Below are 17021 nucleotides of genomic sequence, written 5' to 3'. Positions count from 1 at the left end.
ATATATTTAGGGAGAGCATGGAAAAATGTATTGACAAACTCTTTGCTGTCTGTGCGCACCCTTCTGGTGGTCTGCGCAAAAGCACGCTTTAATTCTTGCACAAACTCTTGTGGGGCCTGATCCTCCCCACATTGCAAATTGTAGACTGCCTTGCGAGCCTCTTGAGGATTTCTGTGAACAGAAACATGTTTCAAGATGGCCGCCTTATAGGTGGACCATCTTAAATGATTTTGGTCCTCCAGCCCTGCAAAGAAACTGGAGTATTCTGGGGAGAATGTCCATTTGACGTACTGGATGCAGCTACTGCTGTCCTTCAAATGGAAAGTCTCCATCATTTGCTCATAGAGCTCCAAGTGTTCCCAAACGGAATACTTGGCGTTCTTATGATAAGGCGTGATGACACTCCTTATTGCCTTTATTTGCTTCAATGGGTCCTTGAGCAAGGCCCTTTTTGCCTTATTGGCCTTTTTGGTTCGGGTAACCCTGGTCCATTCATCCTCTGACTCAGAGGCACTGCTCCCAGAGGTTCCTGTCTGATCTTCCAGGTTTTCCCGGATTCTGCGAGCCTGGGAATGGCTGGCAGAATGTGGGGACCTGGTCTCCTGTGTCCTGAGCCGTTCAGAGGAGTCTTCAGATTCCTCCTTGCTGCCAGGATTTGATGGGTACCCCCCCACTGACCTAACTGGGCAGAAGTTTTCAGGATGCCCTTAATGGGCCTACTCTCCTGGGGTTCCCCACTAAATTGCACTCTGCTTGGGTGCCCATACCCGGATGCCCGCTCCTCCTTTCCTGGGAGGTACTGGCCTATGAGCCCCATACTTCTGGTTGGATAGTAATCTGCCATCCCTGTGGCCCGGTGCTCATGTGCGTGAGGGGACATGGGGGTGGCAGAGTCCAGGGACTGGGAGATATGAAGGCCTCTGGTACTAGGGCTCCTGAGGTTATGCTCAGGAGTCTCCCTCTCCCAGCGAACCTGGTCTCTATCCGCCCCTGCTCCCTGTTGCAATGCAAGAGCCTGCGCTTTCAGTTCCTCAGTTAAGGCCTTACTAGACTCTATCAGTCTCTCCTGCATCGCTACCTGTTGTTGGAGCCTATCATTGTGCTGACAGAGAGCCTCATTTTCTCTCTGTGCCTCCTGATTGGTCCTGGAGTACTGGGCCAGTCTTTGCTGCAGGAGGGTTACCTCCTGAGTCCCTTCCCTACTGGCCTGCTCCTTTCTTGCCAGAGCCTCCTCCACCCTCCTGGTGTGCTCTAACAAGTTCTGGTGTTCTTTTTGGAGGTCACCCAGTCCCTGGAGGGTCAGGTGATTTTCTTCCATTTTCCTTTTTAAATGGCAGACTTCCTGGCCTAAGGTGTCCCTTTCCTGACTAAGAGTCTGCATCTGTGCTGCCAGGTCGTCCCTTTGCCTTTGGAAGGCACCAGCTCTCTGGCGCTCCTGATCAAACTCTGCCTGGGTATCCAGGTCTTTCAGAATCAATGTATTGCTTTCTGCCTTTTCCCTATCTAGGTGGCTTTGCAGGGTGACTACCTGCTCAGCACATACCCTATTGAAATCTAATTGTTGCTCCAGCTTTTTCTGGCTCTGTAGTAGGGAGTCCAAACCTTCTTGGTACTCCTTTTGCAAGGCCAGAAATCTGGTATCCTGGTCAGCCTTTTCCTGTTGCAGGATGTCCATATCCTCTTTTATTTTAATGATATACTGCCTACTATCATTTTCTAACTCCTGGCTCCTCTGCAGCCTCTGCTCAGAAGAGACCATGTCAGATTGGACCTTCTCTAACGCCATCTGTCGCCTATTTGCCAGATCTTGGCTTTCAGTACATTTATCCTGCATGTCTCCCATATATAGGTACAGGTATGCCGCTATCCTGGCAATCTTATTGTGTTCATCTTTGGCTTTAGGAGCCATATATAGTTCACTCAAGGCCACATGTAATGGACCCTGATCTCTCCATATGTCTGACCCTGTTTCAGTGACCTGTTGCGCGATGGCCTGCAACCAGACCGCTTGGTCCTGGTGAGTCCACTCACCTCTCACAAATAGCTTATGTAAGAGGTGCTCCCTCGCTATTTTCATGTCTACCAAGGTCGTCATTCTAGAGATTGATCTCTGTCCTGACTTACAGAAATTAGTATTTTATTTTTGCAAAACAGACCTTTTCCTTAGAGTGTCCCTTTGAAGAGTGCTTTACAGCGTAAAACAGCGTGGTGATCCGACCGGATGTATGTATCCCGTCATTTAGCACACTGTATTAAGCTGCACAAGTGATAGATCTAACCCAGACGTCCGAATCGAGCCCCCACTTTGTAAGAAGATTCAATTCAACACTACGGCTAAGTCAATGCCTAGTCTGGGATACTGAATGGAAACCCTTATTGGTATATCTTTATGTCCAGTTCATGAGTTCTGGATGACTACCCCTATATAACACCCCTCTCTTAGAATCCCCCTGACCCCACTGAGCCAAGAAGTAGTTCTGTTTTGCAAGTTTAAAAGGTTTATTTGAAAAAGAATTAACAAAATATATATATCACACTTTTATGATCAATTAATAATTAATATCACACTTAAAACATGAGCAGTGATCAACAGTGAATAATGTCCTACTAGTAACTGATTTGGTTACTCAGGAGTAGTATAAGGATGAGGTAACACACTTGTGAATAGGAACAGAAGAATAAGGTGGTAGAGAATGCTTTATATAAGTTCAGATGGATGCAATGTTGAATGAAAATGAAGTACAGAAAATACTCAATATGATTTCAACAAAACAATGTAATCACTTTTCTCTGGCAATCCACTCCCCCCCTTATGCAATGTAAGGAAATGAAGAGTAGCACACAATTCTCAGACATGCAATCAAATGTAATTCAGTTCACCCCAGCAAGCTCAGACTACGGATAGAAGTTGAAACACAGGCCCAAAATGCTTTTATATGTGCTGGCAATGAAGTGAGGAATATGCTGAAAATGGTTTTAATTCCCTTTAGGAGGGAAGCATTTTCTGGGAAGCTCTAGCCATCATGATGTTTTCAATGCCAGTAATGCACAGTTTTTTTTGGTAGGGCTCGGATGCATGGGTAAAAACATCCCATAGACCTTACTCTACCTCACTCCACTCAATCCCTTTACCTCACTTTACCTCACCCACTCACCCACTTTATCTCACATCCGTCTACCTCACCTAACTTCCAGACTGTACCTCATCCTTCTCACCCACTCTACCTCACCCCACCCAAAACTGTGTGCATTTCAGTTATTTTAACCATGCCTTCTTCTTGCTCCACCTGCCCTATGATCTGCAATGTCAATCAGGCAATGTGGTGGCCACATGAAGGTCAGGATGGAGATGATGGAGTACCTCCAGGTTGACCACCATTGCCCTCGAAAGATTCAACACAATGACATTAAGGAGGAAAAGATACATTTCAAGCACACCAGTCCCATCTGATCAGAGTACATATCTGGGGAAGTATCACCAAGAAGTTTGAAGAATCCCTGATTTATTTTGAGGGCATAATGGACACTACTTCCTTTAAGGAGATCATACTTATGAAGTTGGCATTGCTGTATGCGAGGGAGAAACAGACAGAGCACACCCATAAATTGTGCAACAAATAGGACAATGACCCCCAAAACGCATCTGTAGCTGCCCTTGTGGAAGAACAGTGCTCACCAGGATTGCACCCCCCTATTGACTTAATGTGGGCATAGATCAAGAGGTACCTCAAACACTTGCACACTCCTAACAACATGACAGAAATCTTGGAGGGCATTTCAAAATGTTGATTGCATGTCCTCATCCAAAATACCTATGCAAGGTTGATAACTATATTAAGGTGGTGCTCCCTGTGGCCATGGAGCGCAATAGTGCTCTGACAAAAACATGTAAATGAACTGTATGCCCCTCTCTGAATACCATTATGTTCTGTGACTCAGATACTATACTGTGACAGTGAACTAGTTCATGCAGTACGAGAAAGAAGTACATGCTAGAATTGTGGTCAAAACATGTTAGGTCGGAACAAGTGCAGCACTCAGTAAAAGAAAGTGTCACCTACTTGGTGTAACTGAAAGAGGGGAAGGAACAGTGACAAAGGCAGTGGTGAAGGGCTGAAAGCTGCCACTAGTGTTAGGGTTTGGGGGCCAAATGGAGGTGTGTTGGGTTGGATACAGGGGGAAGGTTGATGGCTGCCACAGGTCAGGGGGACTACAGGAGAAAGTGGTGGGTTGGGAGGAAGGAGAACCATGGAGACATTATCCACTTTGGCATGCACAAGAATGTGTTTATTTTATTCTTACAAACTGTGTGAAGTCCCTTTTGAACCTTTCATGCACCAAGATGAGGATGGTGGTCCTCCGATGAACAGGAAGGCCTACATAGTTAAAAATCCATTCATGTTAAATGCCTTGCACTACTGCTCATACTGCTCAAACGTGACCAAATGTTTAATTAGTATGTGTGCCATATCACCTTGGCAGTGCCTTTATGTATTAATAATAACTTGCCCATCCCTTGTGAAGTTTTTTAAAGTGCATTATCAGGCAACAGGATTCCAACACTCTTCTTCCTTTGAGGCACAGGTTGGGAGCGATAAGTGTCTAGCATGTGGGGTATAAACCAGGAAAGGGGATTGGAAGTCCATTGGTGACAACAAAAAAAACAGTGGAATCACCATGAGGTGTGGGTGAGCGTTAGGATAAGGCAGGGGTGCGAGGATGGGAGTGAGCGAGGAGAAGGCAGGGCTGCAAGGGTGGGGACAGTTAAGCACATACGGTATCATAGTGATAAAAGCTGATATCTCGAACCTCCACCCCTCTGTGTTTTAACGTACAACTCAATGAGTCCTTGCCATTGGCCATGTTGTCTGGGGCTGTTGTGAGCTGTGGTCAAAAACATATGGAAAAGGCAAAGATTGTAGATCAATGATTAGATTAGGAGCAGGAAAGCCCCTCCCCTATGCTAGCCGTTTAAACATTATTTCAGGTATGCTGTTCCATTTGGTCCATTCTGTTGTCTGATGACCCAGTAAGTGGAATATTCTACTACGTACCAAGCATCAATCTGCCATTAGGAGCCACTGTGTCATCTTGTCCTTTGACTCAACAACTGCTGTCGGACCAAGAGGAGAGCTCACTCTAACCACTGCTTTTCAACTTTACTTCTCATGACAATTAAAACACATTCAGAAAAGAAAGCTGTAATCTATAACTGCTCAATGTTTTAATGCATTGAATTTACGAATGTTTGTCTTTATAGCCCCCTCATCTGCCAACGCTATCCAAACAGGAATTGGGGGCTGCATAAACTTAAGTGCCTGTCAGGGGACAGCAATATTATCGATCACTTTCATGGGACACCAAAGTCTGATATCAGCCCACAATTGCTCACTAACTAGAGTCCCGTTAAAGGCTATTACCAAAGTCAATAGTAGTGGAGTAGCTTAACGTCAGTTCTGAAAGCGCCACTCTGCCATAAGAGCAATGGTAGATAATGAGGCAGGAGAATTCAAGGGTTAGGGCAGAGAATTGAGCGTGATAACAATCAATAAGAGACAAGAAACAAATAGTGCATGCCCACTCCTCAGCTATGGTGTAATTATTAATAATAATTCAATACACATATAGCGCTACAAACCCTCAGGCATTGACCTCGGAAGGATGAAAGGCTAAATTTGGTCTTGCCGGTATTCGAACCTGCGCCGGCAGGCTCTGCACAGATGTCAAAGCGAGTGCTTTACTCGCTGTGCTATCTGACCGGCTTAAAGCTTTGAAAACAAGAATGGTAGTGAATGCGTTTCTTGCATAGGGACATGGAGAGTGCACACCATACTGTCTCACAGCATGGAGGACTGCAAAGAGATTGGTGGTATATGGTAAAAGTGCTTGTAATTCTGTTTACCTGCACTTTTACCGTTTCGGCCAAGTACAAGATGGCGAAAACACAGTTGTGGTAATACTGGCACTGGAGGCCGGACCTACTGTAATTACCATTGCCGGTTTTACCGGCAACGGAATAACAGATGGTCCAGACTCTGGTGTCCGTATTACTGGCACAATGGTATTACCGGCATATCACAAGTCGTTATCTGCCGGTAATACTGGCATTTTCTGCAAAACCCAGACAGAGATACCAACAACTCAGAGCAGCTGATAAATGGACACAGGTGATGGTAAACAGGCTACAGGTAAACCCAGTCCACCCAGGTGCACCCAATGCACACAGGAAGAGTACAAAAGGGCCACACCGTCACCAAAAACACTTCCCAACACAACCATGCTGCCACTCATTGCTGCCTACATGGACTTCCAGTTCCTCCATGCCAACAAACAGCTGCAGGGGCTAGAGTACCAGCAGAGGCAACAGAAGGCCATCGAGTGAAGGATGATGAGGAGGAGGATGACGGTGATGCAGGTGGCAAGGAGCAGATGCCACACAAGACCTGCAGCGATCCCTCTGTGTAAGGGCCACACCCTGGCCCCTCACAGACAGGGACATACTTACCTGTACAACCTCAGGAAATCAACAATACTCAACCTCCCCATCCACATCCAGGAGGACACTGGGAGCAGGATAGGCATCAGGACAAACATACCACTGCTGGTAAAGCTGACATTGGTTCTGCACTTCCTGGCCACTGGAACGTTCTAGCACTCTGTGAGCCAGCTGCATGGCATCTCGCAGTCTGCCTTCTCCAGAGTGCTGGTGCAGGTGCTGGGGCATTCCTGTGGTATGTGTGCCAGCACATTGCCCTCCCCACCACCCAGGCACAGCTGAATGCCACCAATGCCCCCTTTTACACAATTGCAGGCATGCACAATGTGGTGGCAGCTTTGGACTTGATCGCATGTAAAACTGGTACCGCCCCTCCCCCACATCTCAGAGGTCTACAGAAATCAGAAGCAATTCCATTCCCTGAATGTCCAGGTCACCTGTGACGCCGAACTCACTATCACCCACTACTATGCCCAGTTCCCAGGATCAACTCTTGATGCAATGGTCCTGTAGAACAGCACGCTGTCAGCATACATGGAGCATTACAGAGGACAAAGGACCTGGATGTTCGGTGAATACAGGTGCAATCCCAACTACCTTGCAGCATGAGTGACATGCAAAGAGGGGGCAACAATGTCAGCAATGCATGTCCGGAGTGGTTCCTGTGCATGCAGGATCCACCTGGGCACCCCTCAAATGACAGGCCGCAACACACAAGAGTAGGACATGACTGGAGATGCATCGGTCACTGACCAGCCCATTTCAACCTCAAAAGGACAACCATACACAATGCACAACAGGTACCAGAATGCAACCCCCACCCAACATGCAATGGCAGTCAATTGGTTGACATCGCCACCTGAGGGCAACAAATGTATGTCCAGGGGCACCCAGAAGAGCCAGGGTGCAAGCCTGAAGATAACTTAAAGCAAAAACAGCAAAGACCAAGGTCGACGTACATTAACAGGAAACAACACAGTACAGTGATGCACAATTAGCAGTGCCTATCAAATGACATGTACATAACTGGAACAGGCTGTTCAGGCCCACACACTCTTGGCGTACGCTCTGGGGTTCAGGTTAAGACTAGGTGCAGGGCTCACGAACAACGATGTTGTCCATGGCGTGGCCGTAAAATGAGGCACCCAATGACACCTCTTGAAACCCAAAGAGAGGGACTCGGTTTGTGGGGGACATATCCGGGTGATATACCATATAAACACAAAAATCCCCTTACTATAGGGTGTGGGAAAAGGAAGGCAATGTGTACCACTTTATTGCTACATATGAATCTGTTTTGTATTGATGCTTCATACTAAACAACATTATTTTAAAAACATACCGCTACACAGACAGCCATATATAATCAAAATAATCAATATGATGAATTAATATAATATCGGACACCACACCCAGTGACAAGGTGCTAAACCAAAAATCAGGAATTAACAAAAAAGGTAGTAAATATAACACCTAATGTTAAACTGCTCTAAAAACAACCCAACATGTTTCAGTTCTTCTCGTTTAGAATATTCTTCAGGGGTATAAAAATTGGTAACATCATTAATGATATCAATTCTTTCGACTTAGTGGAGTCTGTGGTGTGTTCAAAAGCTGTAGCCTGGCTAGCCTTCCAAGCTCATTGGAGTCAGCGGCCCCGAGGAGGTAGTCTTAAAACTTGCAAACATTTGGAATTAACTGTGGACAGATTTAATCCTCAGTGCATGTGCATCCTGTACTAATAGAGAGCTGCTAGATTAATCGTCAGGTGCCGGCTCCTGCACATTTAAATCTGTCCACAGTATCAGTATTACCGGCACAAATCTGCAGGTAATACAGGCGGATGGCTGCTGATGCCTAAAATACCGGTGTGCCGGTATTACTGGTGCCACCGGTGTGGGGGTGCAGGCCCGGCAACTCGTGATATGCCAGTAATTCCAATTTCCCCACCGGTGCCCGAAATACCGGCACACCAGCCTTTCTGAGGTTTTACCAGCAGACTTATAATGAGACATCGGGCCTCATTAGGACCCTGGCGTTGATGGTATGAACGGTGCCGGTAAGGCACCGGCACTGTTCATACCGTCCTGCCGCATTACGATTCTGCTCGCGGGTTCCTGACAGCCTGCCAGGTCTTACCTGGCGGGCTGTGTAGACCTGCAAGCAGAACTCGTGATTGCACCAGCACCGTTATCAACGGTGCCGGTGCAACTATTCACCCCCGCCCCATTCTGCCCTACAAGGCAGAATGGGGATCGAGAGCCTGGTAATACCACCACCCGCGAATGGGCATTTACCAGCCCATTCAACTCGTAATGGGCCGGTTATTGCCCAATCGCGGGTGGCGGGCCGGTAGCGAGCATGGCAGTAGCCCTGCCTGCCATAAAGGCACGGCTACCGCCATGATCGTAATGAGGCCCATTGTCTCTTTGTAGCTGGGTTCATTGCCAGTCTGTACCTAAATGCATTGTCAGTTTTAGCTGAGTGCATTGGGGATTAGTGAAAGGTCATTTACACTTGTGCTGGCTTCATCGTCACGTTGTTGGTTGTGGTGAGTGCATTCGTGTCGCTTGGAAAGGATCATGATTTGATTCCCACCCCAGCAACTCCATTTGAAAATTGCTTTTTTGATAATGGATTTTTTTCTTTTTTAATGTCATTAAGGTATAACAATACAAAAAATACGAAAATAATCTCTGCAGTAATCAAGTACGTAAACCACATTAAAAAAAAACAAGGGGTAAATGAACACATGAATCGATAATCGATAATAAATGCTGCACACGGGCGAGTACCGGTTTGAGTACCGCTTACCCGCACTACCCGCTGTTCCTGTTTCTGCTCTGCGAGGACTTTTGAAGTTGGACTGCTTTTCTACCAAGAGTGAATCTCTGTTTGTTTCGGCTTCTCCACTGCCAGTTCTGCCTAGTCCAGGCTGGGCTCAACAACTCCGCCCCTATCACGGCGATTGGCCGTGCGAGGAGTCACTCACCTCTACAAATTGTTCGCGCACAGCGCGCGCGCACACGGGCGAGTACCGGTTTGAGTACCGCTTACCCGCACTACCCGCTGTTCCTGTTTCTGCTCTGCGAGGACTTTTGAAGTTGGACTGCTTTTCTACCAAGGTGATGAATCGACTTTATCAAGCCGAATTTTATTGACTCACAAACACTATCCAAGTGAAAGTGACAGCATGTTTTCTGTTTGTTTTCAGAGTGAATCTCTGTTTGTTTCGGCTTCTCCACTGCCAGTTCCGCCTAGTACAGGCTGGGCTCAACAACTCCGCCCCTATCACGGCGATTGGCCGTGCGAGGAGTCACTCACCTCTACAAATTGTTCTCGCACGCGCACAACGCGCGCGCAAACGGGCGAGTACCGTTTGAGTACCGCTTACCCGCTTTACCGCTTTTACGGTGGAGGTGGCCCTTTTCATTAACTTTATAGAAAAGTAAGTGCCCTACAAGATCAGCTTCTTTTCTTTCTTTTACTGCTGTCCAGTGTTGCCCAGTGGTCTAAGCTCCATCTCGTGGCCGTTGATTCAGCACAGGCCTGTGTGCCTGTGAGTGTGTGAGTCATGTCAAAGCGTAGACAGGTTTATTCTTTAAAATCTGACATGCCTCCCATGATAATTACTAGCTCCAGCCCCAATGGCAACCCGAACACTGCACCCAAAAATTTGCTGTCTCATAAATCCATTGTGTTGACTCCATGTCCTCGACCCACAAAAGACCCGGGCATACTATTATTTAAACCGACCTCCTTATCCACACCGAAACCAAATTTTCAGTTGAAACCACAGGCTTTTCAGCCACATAAATCAAACACTAGCTCTGGCCTACCAATACAACGACCATTCAACAAGCCCATTGCGGGACTAATGGCACTTGGCGAAATATCTGATAACACCATGTTAAATTCACCTTGCCAACAACTCCCGCAATTGGTTGTAAGTTCTTCTGACTCTTCTATGTCAATCAAGAGGTTTCTCTTTACGCAAGCCAGTGCGAGTCTCCAATACCGATTCGCATTTCTCATAACTCACTACATAGTTCAAACTCTGACCCCCCATCCCCAGACCACTCCTTATCCGCTATTTCTTATGTACACCCAACCCCGCGGCGCCCTGCAATACAATCAAAGTGTGAGTCAGCTGAAACTCGTCCACAACTGTTACAAACCACCCTGGCAGCAATTAACACAACTTTACTATCCATGTTTAAACTCTTTGAAGTTCTGGATGCTAAAATAACGAAACAAGAATCAAAGTTGGATGAATTATTAGTATGGACTCAAAAAGTTAACCTGGCTCCTCATGCTTTTCCCCCTGTAGGCCCAGGCATACCGTGCATCGATTTAACCAATAAAACGATTGCAACAAGGTCATCTTTACCGTGCATTCCAATTCATTCTGTATTGCCTGCTGTCCCTCACATTATTACAACAAGCCCTCCAAAACAGTCTCTTGCTCGCATGACCCCAACAAATAACTCATGGGTCAGTGTGCAAGAATTTACTGAGAACGATCGTGTGACGGCCTCTGTAATGGACTTTATTCCCCCCCTTATGTCTGTACCAAATATTACGCATAGCACAGTCCCTGGCTCTGATCCAAAAATTAAGAAGATCAGAGCTACCACTAAACAACAACCACACATAAAAAGGAAAACCAAAAATATGCCTATTCCACGCGTGACTAAAGCATCACTAAATGCTTTTTTCAAGAAAATTACCATTCCAAGTGCTGATGCTCCACCTGTCCCAAAAAGCATTTCAGCTGCCCCAACTAGCCTGCCATTGCATCCCAATGACCAAGCCCCCTCTGCTATCATCGAAGCCTATGAACCACTAGATGCTTTGGTCAACGCTTTTAGTGCTGACTCAAATATCAAACATCATGACCTAGTGATAACTGAGCAGCCAATTCCCCACATGGTTAACGTGCCACCTGTGACCAAACCCACCGAATCCGAATGTCAAAGATCCCTGATTTTGAAGGAAATGCGAAAGGCGTTGGATGCCTATATGGACGAGTGTAACCATGGGCAACCCCAACAACTAACAAAGTTAACCACTGATATTTCATCAAAATCAGTATCTTGGTCCTCCCCGGTGGCTCAACAGGCAAAATCATCAAACTCTGCAACTCACGGTGATGCACACGTTCTCACACGCCCTTCGTGCCTGACCCCACTGATTTCAAAATACACCCCGGAACGACATATACAGACACGCCATGATAACGGCTTGAAGCCTAACAAAAATACCCTTTCCCGCCACTCAATTCCTAAGGCCTCTACCTGTCATACATTGATTCTGCAATGCCGTGAAGGTGACTACCCAACCTACAATCTAAACCGACAAAGCGTACTTAATATCTTCAGTGATGTCCGAGAATTAGAAGACTTGACTTCCCAGGACATAGCCCAAGTGGAATATTTAAATGACGATACAACAGCTATTGTGAGGCTTTGGATTCCTTCAGGCATTGTTTTGAATATGATTTGGTTAGCCAAGAGGACCCTTTTTAATATGGGATTCCTATTGGCGCAAGATCCAGCCCGTTTGAAGGAATATGTTGAGGCCCCTCCACACCATCTATCACAAATATATTACAGTTCCGGTGCTGACCCCCAATTCCCTAATAATTAACTACCAACTGCACCTCAGTCTCATGTCATTAAAATAGCCTCTTGGAACACCTGAGGCTACACTCATTTGCACACTTCTGTACAATCTTTGACGGACTATGCTATAATTGCACTTCAGGAGACCTGGTATTTGGTCCCCCCCACTTGGGACAACTTTGATGTTATTTTGTTACCAGCAAAGATGGGACTACGTGGTCGCCCTTCATCTGGTTTAATGGTTGCAGTTAATAAGAAACTTGGCTTCAAAATTGAGGCGTGGTTAAATGTTAATATCTTTTTGCAACTAGTAAAGATCACCCACAGTGACCACACCATAGCCCTTATTAACATCTATCGCAATCCGACAGGTCTATCTGACATAGCCTTCTTTGCGGGGTTAACGGTCCTGTTAGATGAAATTTCGGCAACTCTTGGTATCACTGATACCCTGATCATGGGTGACTTAAATATGGACTGTTTATCCCCTGGTAACCAAAACAAGACAAGGGCTTTATCCACCTGGTCCCATCTTATGTATGGGCGCAACATGCGAGTAATCAATTTCTTAGTGGAACGTGATATCCCCCCGAAACCCACATGACAGCGTGGCAAGAGTCAAAGTATCATTGATTACATGTACATTGACCAATCTATGTATAGTAGTGTTATCTCATTTGAAATAATTGCACAAGCTGCAAGTGATCACCATCTTCTTTCATTACATCTTAACTGGTCAGGTACCCCCCTCATCAAACAATGTATGACACAACATCTAACGGTTAATAATGCAAAAATCCGCCAAAAATGGTCTGAGAGAACCCTTACACAGTTCTCAAATGCACTGTTCACAGTTGATAACTCATACGACTTAATTGAGTACACCGATCTTCTTGAACCATACCGGAATACAATCGTACTAAATCCAAAGATAAAAAAACACAAACATCTTTACGACCCTGTAATCAAAGCACGCAGGGCCGAATATCGCAAGGAAAAGAGACTCATCCTTAAGTTAAATAATACCGATACTCACAGGGCATTAAGATCTATTAAATGTAAATATTCGAATTGGATTCGTGGACGTCGAGCATGGATGTTTCAACAAGACAGCGAAGCCATGCTGCGTTCAATCGAGTCCAAGAATTCGGCTGAAATAAGGCGCCTCCTCAATTCGAATTCTAACCTATCACAGGCACATGCTCAAACTGGTGCGGTTACCGAAGCTGCTTGGATCGCACATTTTTCAGACTTATACTGTGATCCGCTCTTCCATCATAACGCATATAAGCCCCAATCCAAAACTCAGTGGAACCTTACCTGCTCCCCGGCCTTACTTGAAGAGCTGATCACAAAGTTGAGCTCTTCACGTGCCGCTGGGCCTGACGGCTTACACAATGCCATCCTGAAAGAAAACCCGAGGCTATGGGCCAAAAATCTCCATGCCATTTTCTCCGAAATTATGAAACGCTGTATTTTACCAACTTCGTGGCTATGCTCTGTCATAGTCCCAATTTATAAGAAGGGTGATCGTGCTGATCCTTGTAATTATCGCCCTATTGCCCTTCTGGATGTCCCGGGCAAACTTTTTGCTAAACTAGTTCTAAATTAATTCAATCTTTGGACAGACCTCGCTGCCAAGCGAGATCGGCAACAAACGGGATTTGTCGCAGGTATGGGTACCTGTATAAACCTGTTAACTTTAAATGCAATAAAAGCCCATAGTCAGTCTCACAAACAATCCATTTATTTCGCATTCATTCATCTACATGCTGCCTTTGACTCTGTCTCACGTGCCCTGCTTATGAGGAAACTAACAAGAGACAACTGCCCCCCAGATCTTCACGATATTATCCACGCATTTCATGCAGACACTTCGATTCGTGTAAGGCTCACTTTAGATGGCTTGTTGTCTGCCCCGATTAAAACAGACCGGGGCCTAAAGCAAGGGTGTTTATTAGCTGCAGCAATTTTTAATTATTTCATCCATGATCTAACTCCAATTTTTCTACAGATTGCCTCTGATGCTCCAGTCCTTAAAGGTCAAAAAGTTACTAATTTAAACTATGCGGATGACATAGTTCTCATTTCAAAAACGCTGCAGGGCTTACAGAACCTCATCGATGCATTTAACGTGTACCTAATTGAGAACCAACTGATAATCAACATTAAAAAAACCCAGATTGTAGTTTATAAGGCAAATCAGCTACATAAATTTAAACCCAAATGGTCATTTAATTATACTCCACTGGAAGTTGTGCAATCATATTCTTACCTGGGTTGTGAATTTAGTGGCTCGCTCAAACCGCACCATCAAATTGACCGCATGGAGGCAAAATTGACTTCAGCAATTTCGCAATCTAAAATCATCTTACATAAATTTGGAAAATTTACAATTCAACCGGTAATAACTTACTGGTCCATGAAAGCAATCCCTTCTATTCTGTATGGGGCTGAAACCCTATTGAATTTCAATCACGTGCATCTGGAGAGATTCGAGGGAAAGTTTTGGAGGGCTGTGCTCAACCTCCCCCATTGTGTTCCAAGTGCTTGGTTGCGATATGAAGTAGGCCTTGTCTCCATACACGCGGTCTATACTTGGCGATGTTGTATGTTATTTCGTAAATGTCTTATGGCAAACCAAAAAATGAATATGTTATCTGTAATAGGTGCCTACATGCTAACAACCGACAAGAACTTTGTAAAATCGTGGATTAATCTTTGTTTGGAAGCCTTAGCATCTGCTAACATTTCAATCTACAAGTTAATAGCTAATCCTGTGGGTTCCAAAACAGCATTTTATAATCTAGATTGGTCAAATACCATCGATAAATGCCAAAGGTATCGCCAACCATGTAAGTTTCGCTTCTGGCCCAAACCAATGAAATGCCCTGAATCTTATCTTTTAAAATTCCCCTCTGCTAAATTAAGAGCAGACTTCTTGAGAGCACGATTCGATTTATGGCCCACTTACCAGGTTCAGGCAAGGCGAAATCTGCGATCACGAGCCCTACAAGCATGTCGATTCTGTATGCAAGTTAATACAATTGAATCCTTGGAACATTTAGTCTGTTACTGTCCTAAATTGAATGCCCTAAGGTTAATACATTTCATGAAAGTATTGCCTTGCATAGAAACTGTCGACCAAGAAATGAGATGGACCTTCTTATTGTGCTCTAATACTTATCTTTTGCAGATTGCACTAACCAACCTTTTATTATCCTTAAGCTTAGATAAAAGTTAAACGAGATGTAATCTAAGTCTCATGCAGCTTGAAAACTAAAAGTTAAGGAAAAGAGGTAATCCCTCCTTTTTTCGTCTTAATCTTATTTTTTATAATGTTAGTGAATTATTTATCTCTGAAGTGTATCTATTTTATCTTAATTCCATTATGTATTAGTTAAGTGTGTATATATGTGTGATGAAGGGCAACAACACTTGTGCTGCTTGAGTCTGTACATTTTATCATGAAATTCTTGTAAAACTGATGTTATTTTATGATTATAACAAAAATCAATCAAATTATTATGTTCGTGTATTGAAAAGTTGTTTCAACAGCTAAATCAATAAAAAAAAATAATAATAATAATAAATGCTGCTAGTGTACCCAAGAGGATAACTCAACAAAAACGCCCATGGAACTGGACAATGCCATGCAAAAAGATGATACTCAACAGTCAAGTACTTAGAAGTAGAGCCGTCTGGAAATAACAACAATAATAATAATAACAATAATAATAATAAGAAGAAGAAGAAGAAGAAGAAGAAGAAGAAGAAGAAGAAGAAGAAGAAGAAGAAGAAGAAGAAGAAGAAGAAGAACAACAACAATAAGTGAAATAATTAATTCATTCTGAATACTTTATTTTATTGTGTAAAGTGCAGATATAACTTGAGAGCAGCAGAGAACTGTACATGGTTTGGGTAGCCAGCCTCAATGCCAGCGTCTTTTAACAGTAGTGCAGTACTGTGTGTTGAGCTTTGTGCTTCCATTGGGATTAGTCCATGGCCAGGTGCTGTTGAAAAAGCCAAGTTTTAAGAGATTTGGAAAATTGGAGAATTATGGTGGCATTCCGACCCAATACCAGGATTGAGATCCAGAGAGTGGGTGAATGATAAGAGAACACATCTTTGCAGATCCTCACTTACAGACTAGTTGTGATTCAAGCTGTTTGGTTGATTTGCTGTGCAAGGAGTGTGTGCCACCAGATATGTGGAGCTCAGATGCCAGCTACGCTGGTGTGCTACTCGGGACTGCTTTGTAGATGATACATGCAGCCTTGAACCTTATCCTAGCCTGGAGCGGCAGCCAATTTAGTTTATGTAGGACAGGGGAGATACTGTCGAATTTATGCACAACCATAACAAGACATGATGCAGCGTGGTGGACTGCTTCTAGTGGACCCAAGTGCGTGGCTGGAAGCCCTCTCAGGTGGGCATTTCCCCATCAATGTGTGAGACCACAAGGGTCTGCGCTACGGTCTGGAAGTCCTACAGCGGGATGAAAAGTTTTATTTTGCAAAGGGTGGAGATTTGGAGTCAGGCTGTTTGGGCCTTCTTGGTTATTTATTTCTGGAAAGATAAGTGGCTGTCAATGGTGAAGACTGATGATTTTGCTGAAGAGTTGCCGATCAAATCCTTCTACGCGCATATTATTGACCCATTGTTGAACAAGTTGTTGTTTAGTAGGGGCTCAGATGATGACGGATTCTGGTCTTGGTTGTGTTAGGTTTGAGATAGCCAGTCGACATCCATGACTGCATAATGGCTAAGTAATCGCGGAGACGACTGATGACCTGTGGGCTTTTTACTGAGAATCATCCGCATATTGGTGGATAGGTATATTGGGGTCTTTGAGGATTGAAGCCAGAGGCTCCATGTAAATGTTTAAAAGCATCAGTGAG

The sequence above is a fragment of the Ambystoma mexicanum genome, chromosome 3q (genome assembly GCF_040938575.1).
Source record: "Ambystoma mexicanum isolate Mex_15411 chromosome 3q, UKY_AmexF1_1, whole genome shotgun sequence".
Taxonomy (NCBI): Eukaryota; Metazoa; Chordata; class Amphibia; order Caudata; family Ambystomatidae; genus Ambystoma; species Ambystoma mexicanum.
Note: the sequence above shows the minus strand (reverse complement) of the source record.